Raw genomic sequence first — 6,528 nt, 5'->3', positions numbered from 1 at the left:
TTTACAGTATAGCCATTTAAAGAGAGAAAATAGCTCATCTATCATGTTTGTAAGTAGTATTGTTTTAGTCAACCATTATCATATGATGGATTGTTCAAATCGTTCTTTGTCCTTGGTCGTCCTTTCATAATCCTCATTATCGCCATTTCTTGAGAGTTACCAACAGGATCTTTCCTGATTTCATGTGAACATCATATCTGTAGGTTTGCATCGGTCTCCTCCAGGTGCTCAATTTTGAAACTGAACTGGAAAACAAACATTGGCCATCATGTAGCCATCTTGGATTTTATCAGATGAAAATTATTTTACTACATGTATTTCAAAATGAAAGTTCTTCTTGGATCTTAAGAGTTCATATACAAAGATTATTATGGTTGGCGCCAAGACCCCTCTGGGATTTCTTGTTTATTTTTTATTGTTATTTTGTTAGATGGTCTCCATGTTTATGTTGATAATAACATTTACCTAAGGCGCCATTATGAATTCATTAATACAGGGGTAAAATTTCATTACTTATACTGATTTTAGTATTTTGGAAATATTTTCTCCAAATATGTCGATATTAAATAATACATTAAAGTATGGGTCTTTGGAACAATTTATAAAGTTGATGTTGTTAGAGGATTGTTAATTGTTCTGCCTAATTTATACTGTTGTTACATGAAAACCAGAAATACCTTAGTTATACTTTGTAGATTTAATGATAAAACATCACACCCCATATTGTCAGTTCTAACTCTTATTTTTAGGAATATTAAATTGTTTGATGTTCATACCAAGGGGATAAATCATTTCTTCTTTTACCCTGAAAGTGAAGGATATTTTCTTCTACTCATGCAAAAACAGAAACATTTTGAATGTCAAATGTGAAAACTATGCTGTAGGAGTAAAATTGATTAGAAAGTCTGTTTAATTGGTGAATGTTTAAAACATTACTTCATCGTTCATTTGACTGGATATCTTACCACTGCAGGCTGGTGACAAGGCAGATACCATAAAAACTCGTGTAATTTGCGCAGTTTTTTTGTACAGAAATAAAGTTTACAGTTGGGGGTGTGCAAATTATACAGGTAAAGACGTTTTCAAGTTTTTTTTAAGCTACAGAAAAAAAAGATCGTCAATTATCAATGTCCGCCATCTTGGAAAATCAGTTTGATGAGTATAATCCTATGACTCAGGTATTTTTGAAACAGGTTTTTTTGAAACAGGATATAGTATGTTTTAGCCTGTAGTTAATATGCTTTTATAATTAGGGGATGTTGATTATTGCTAATTGTTTTACAGACTTTGGAGCAGTGCTTATCTTCTGTGATGCTACAGATTGTTTGTAAACCTCTGTACCTATGTATAAAGGGCACCTGTCTTCAACGGTCACCGTTTTGGCTCACAAGTAAATGATTATAATACTGTAATTATCCTCAAATAAGCCCCCTCCATTGTGTAAATGTTGTGATATAAAAGATTCTGGATAGATTATTTGTGAATCACTTCTAACTTCCTGTTTTGTGATTGGTGATTCCGTAAAAATGAAAAAGAGAAGTTATTTGTGGGAAGGTGTTTATTTGCGGATAAATTTTGGTAAGTGACTTGTGTCCTTTATAACTGGAGGTATATTTAATCAGATAAGATTGATTTCAGTTGAAGTATGATTTCAGTTGAAGTATATATTCTATATGTATATTATCGTTATTTTCATATACCATATATATGTATCCCTTGACAAGCCTATAGGGAAGGGGCCCCAGACAGTGGAGGCAACATTTGTTTAAACTCCAAATGAGGGAGATTTTGTAAGACAGTCATGTCTTTACTGGACTGTAAAAGTGTATTATTGGTTTATTACCAGGTGTGGGCTTATTGTTAGGGAAATAATGTGTTTTGTTGAATTTATACTATACATAAAATAACATAAAGATAAGATGATGTTATTCAATATTTATGTAATTGATCCAACTTTCTCAAAGATTAAGAAGTAATATGAAGTTTTTATTGAATTCCTTCTCTGTATGAGAGTGCCAATCTGAGGGTAGAAATTAGAATTTAATACTGACTTAAACACTGGCAGTATTAGTCACTTACCTTCTTCATGATATCATGTTGAAGATCTAGACAATAAAAGAGAATATGTTATACTTGCCATTAAACCTATCTATAGCAGACTCCCTATTCTACCCTAAACTTAGACAAAAGTTTTTACTAAAAGTGACTATATATTGTATTCATAATCTTTAAAATCTGACAGGTTCATCAGAAAAAAACCACCGTTAAATACATGTATGCAGTTTCAAGGCATTAAGTCTCAAAATTAGGTGTGTAAATTATGAATTGTTCTCTACTGTAGTTTGAGGTTTTGAACATGCACTTCAGTATTTCCCAATGCAAATTTGAAAAAGTTTTAAGTTACAAAAGTAATACATTGTATATTCCTTTTTTCAGAGAGAAGTTAATATTTATAAGATAAATTCAGAAAATATTAAGCCAGGTAATAATTTGTGTAAGAAATGTATATAGATATTTGTTGCACATATTCCATGTATTTAATCGTGTGAGTACATCTTTGACAGAATCCATTAGCTGGCTGATGTGATCAGACTAACATTACATGGTACAGACATGTGCTGTTTGGTCTAAATTGACCGGGTAACTACTCCATACTCAAAATAGACTCAATCTTATTGAAACTAGATTGATTTTTTTACTTTAAAAAGAGCATCACTGTAAATTTAAAGTTGCTAATTTCAAGAGGTTTATTTTTCTCTATTTCTCTAATTTATTTTTTAAATCATGAAAAAAGATGTCTTTAACATAGACATAGTTCAAATTTCAATGTCGGTAAAAAATGCATTCTTTTTACTACAAACATTAATTTTGATTGAAAATGAAAACCTGAACAACCCTTCCAGCATTCACTGATCCATATCATATGTAGATGTATGGTAACACTGTTTTAACCAATTGTTTGTGTACATCTGAATGTTTTTTGACAAAATCATCCAAAACAATCAAGACATTTTATTTAATCATTTATGAAAACCATTTTAAAAAAACAGCCTTCCATCAGGTGCTATTCATTGCAAGTTACCATATGCATTTAATTCAATATTGTTGAGGTTTATTTTGGTATTTTACAAGTGTTGGAAGACTCAAGAGGACAGGTTTAATTTTGGCTGAGAAAAGGTTTTGTATGCTTAGAATGGTAAATGTATTTAAGGGAGGTAACTTTCCTCACTGCTAGGAGAAAATTGTATTAAATAGGTATATATGGTGTATTTACTGAGTCTCTTAATACTAGGATTATTGTAGAGCTTGGTACAGGGGAGGTAGCTTTTGGATTATTGTAGAGCTTGGTACAGGGGAGGTAACTTTTGGATTATTGTAGAGCTTGGTACAGGGGAGGTAACTTTTGGATTATTGTAGAGCTTGGTACAGGGGAGGTAACTTTTGGATTATTGTAGAGCTTGGTACAGGGGAGGTAACTTTTGGATTATTGTAGAGCTTGGTACAGGGGAGGTAACTTTTGGATTATTGTAGAGCTTGGTACAGGGGAGGTAACTTTTGGATTATTGTAGAGCTTGGTACAGGGGAGGTAACTTTTGCATCTAGAAGTAAAGATAACATTAAATAATTGATGCAAGGGAAGAAATCCTCGTGGCTGTATGATAGTCTCCGATACAATAAACGTAACTCAATCTGTCACGGATATAAATTGTACTTTATACAAGAGTAGTAACTACTGTGTCGAGTAGTATTAATAATATTTGTTACAAGGGAGATAACTCCTGTATAGGGATATATGTATGTTATATTTTATACAAGAGTAGTAACTACTGTGTCGAGTAGTATTAATAATATTTGTTACAAGGGAGATAACTCCTGTATAGGGATATATGTATGTTATATTTTATACAAGAGTAGTAATTCCTGTGTCAAGTAGTATTTAATAATATTTGTTACAAGGGAGATAACTCCTGTATAGGGATATATGTACCGGTATGTTATATTTTATACAAGAGTAGTATTTCCTGTGTCAAGTAGTATTTAATAATATTTGTTACAAGGGAGGTAGCTCCTGTATAGGGATATGTATACATGTATATAGACATAACATTTGTTAAAAGGGAGGTAACTCCCGTATAGGGATATATATACATGTATATATACATAACATTTGTTAAAAGGGAGGTAACTCCTGTATAGGGATATATATACATGTATATATACATAACATTTGTTAAAAGGGAGGTAACTCCCGTATAGGGATATATATATTTAGTATTTTATTCCATGGGAAGTGAATTGTGTGCCTATTGACATAAATAGTATTCCATAAAAGGAATGTAACTCCAGCGTCTGAGAGTATACATTATATTTTATATAAGAGAGGTAACTACTGCGTCTAAGAGTATAAATAGCATTTGATGCAAGGGAAGGGAAGTAACTCCAGTGTCTATTAGTATCGTAATATTTGATAGAAGGGAAGTAATACCAAATTTGTATTTGAAATACTGTAAATCACTTATATTTCGCGAGTACTTAATTTCGCGAACTCACCTCATTCGACTTATTCGCGAATAAATAATTTCGCAAATTCTGACCTCAAAATGACTTTAAATTCACGAATGACGTTAACAGGTCGGCGATATTTCCATGTTGGTAGCCATTTTGTTTATGATTCAAGTGACGGTACAAGAAAAGTCATGTGATATCGATGTCTGTCTATACTGAATTGTATGTACTGTACCTGTATATGCCTCTAGGCTATATACAAGTGTCACGCCCGTTCATATATAGTTTTTCTGCATTATTTCACCGACATGATCACGCCACAGATCTCCAATTAAAAAAAAAATAACCTAAGATAATTTGCCGGTCCCAATTATGGAAACAGTGAACAAACATGTAGAATCAAGCGATGTGAAGTACGACATACATATGTAAGTTTAAATAAACAACAGCGCGGGTAATAAAGTACGACGTCTTCCGGGTGACCATCCGGGATCCTCGGGACCGGACCTACTGCGCTTAAATTAACTAAATCGTCGTCTAGAAGGTATTTTAGTCCGAGTTCAAAATCAATATTAGTGTTCAGCGGGTTTTTTGTGTGTGAAATTTTGGTGTTTTGTGATATAAAATTACACTCTGATATAAGTATAAAATCTATCATTCTATTATTACTTTAATGGCGATGTCTGTTCACCAACTAAAGATTACGATAGATTCAAAATGGATGCCACTTATTCTTATCATTCTTATATAAATATTCGCGAGGGATTTGAATTTGCGTTTGACTCTCCTCGCGAATTAACGCAAAAATTAATCCCACACGAAATATAAGTGATTTACGGTAAGGGAAATTACTCCTGAGTCAAAGGACTATAAAGAGTAGTTGATGTATGGAAGATAAGTTGTGCTTTGGGGTATAAAGTGTATTTTATACAAGGCAGGTAACTATTGTTTAGGGGTATATATATTATTTAATACAATGGAAATTTATCATGTGTAGAATTAAAAATAACATTTCATACAAAGGGAAGACCTCCAGTGCCGAGGGCTATGAATAGAATTTGATAAAGGGAAGTAACTCCTTTGAAGGAGTATAAATAGCATTTGATATAAGGGAAGACCTCTAGTGCCTAGGGCTATGAATAGAATTTGATCAAGGGAAGTAACTCCTTTGTAGGTGTATAAAAATCATTTGATACAAGGGAAAGTACTCCAGTTTACAATGTCTATGGTTATGAATAGGATTTGATACAATGGAAGTAAATCCTATGCCTTGGGCTTTCAATGATAGTACAAGGAAATTACATTATTTTATACAAGGGAAGTAACTCTCCTGAATTCTGGGAGTATAAGATGTGCTTGTGCAAGGGAGGTAATTCCTAATTAACAAGTGATACAATGTATATATGGTAATGCTATTTAATCATTTAAGCTTACATTTATGACTGCTGCATTATCACTAACATTTTATGATGTTATACAATATATTATATATAATTATATTGTCATGTTTATGAAATGTTTAAAGTGTGAATTTTAATGTATTCTGTGATCAGTTATTCTATCACATTCAGACAATAACTTTTTTTCTATCTATGTTTATCAGGGTATGTATTTCCAGTGTATTTTCTTTCAGTTTGTTCAATTTGTGTTCAGCCTATTGGCAGACATAGATATAATTGGTCCAAATAGGATGTCCGTAATGTTCAAATACCATATGCAGAAAAGGTGAGATAGACCACAGGGACTTGAGAATGAGTTACAGTCTACATGCTTATTTTGGGACGTGTTTTGGGGGCTAGATTAAAATTTGGTAAAAATGACACCCTAGGTATGAACATCTAGGGTGTCATTTTTCCTGAATTTCATTCTAGCCCACAAAAACGTCTCAAAATGTATGTGATATACACACTAGGGGAGTTCAAAATACATGTAGACTGTAACAAATTCTCAAGTCTATAATATTAATCATATTTGCTGGCCTGGATTGAAGCGGGCGAGGGGTCTCACTGTAGGAGGAAACTG

The sequence above is a fragment of the Pecten maximus genome, chromosome 17, assembly GCF_902652985.1.
Source record: "Pecten maximus chromosome 17, xPecMax1.1, whole genome shotgun sequence".
In the NCBI taxonomy this organism is placed as follows: Eukaryota; Metazoa; Mollusca; class Bivalvia; order Pectinida; family Pectinidae; genus Pecten; species Pecten maximus.
The sequence above is the reverse complement of the archived record's forward strand: the minus strand, read 5'-3'. Positions refer to the sequence as shown.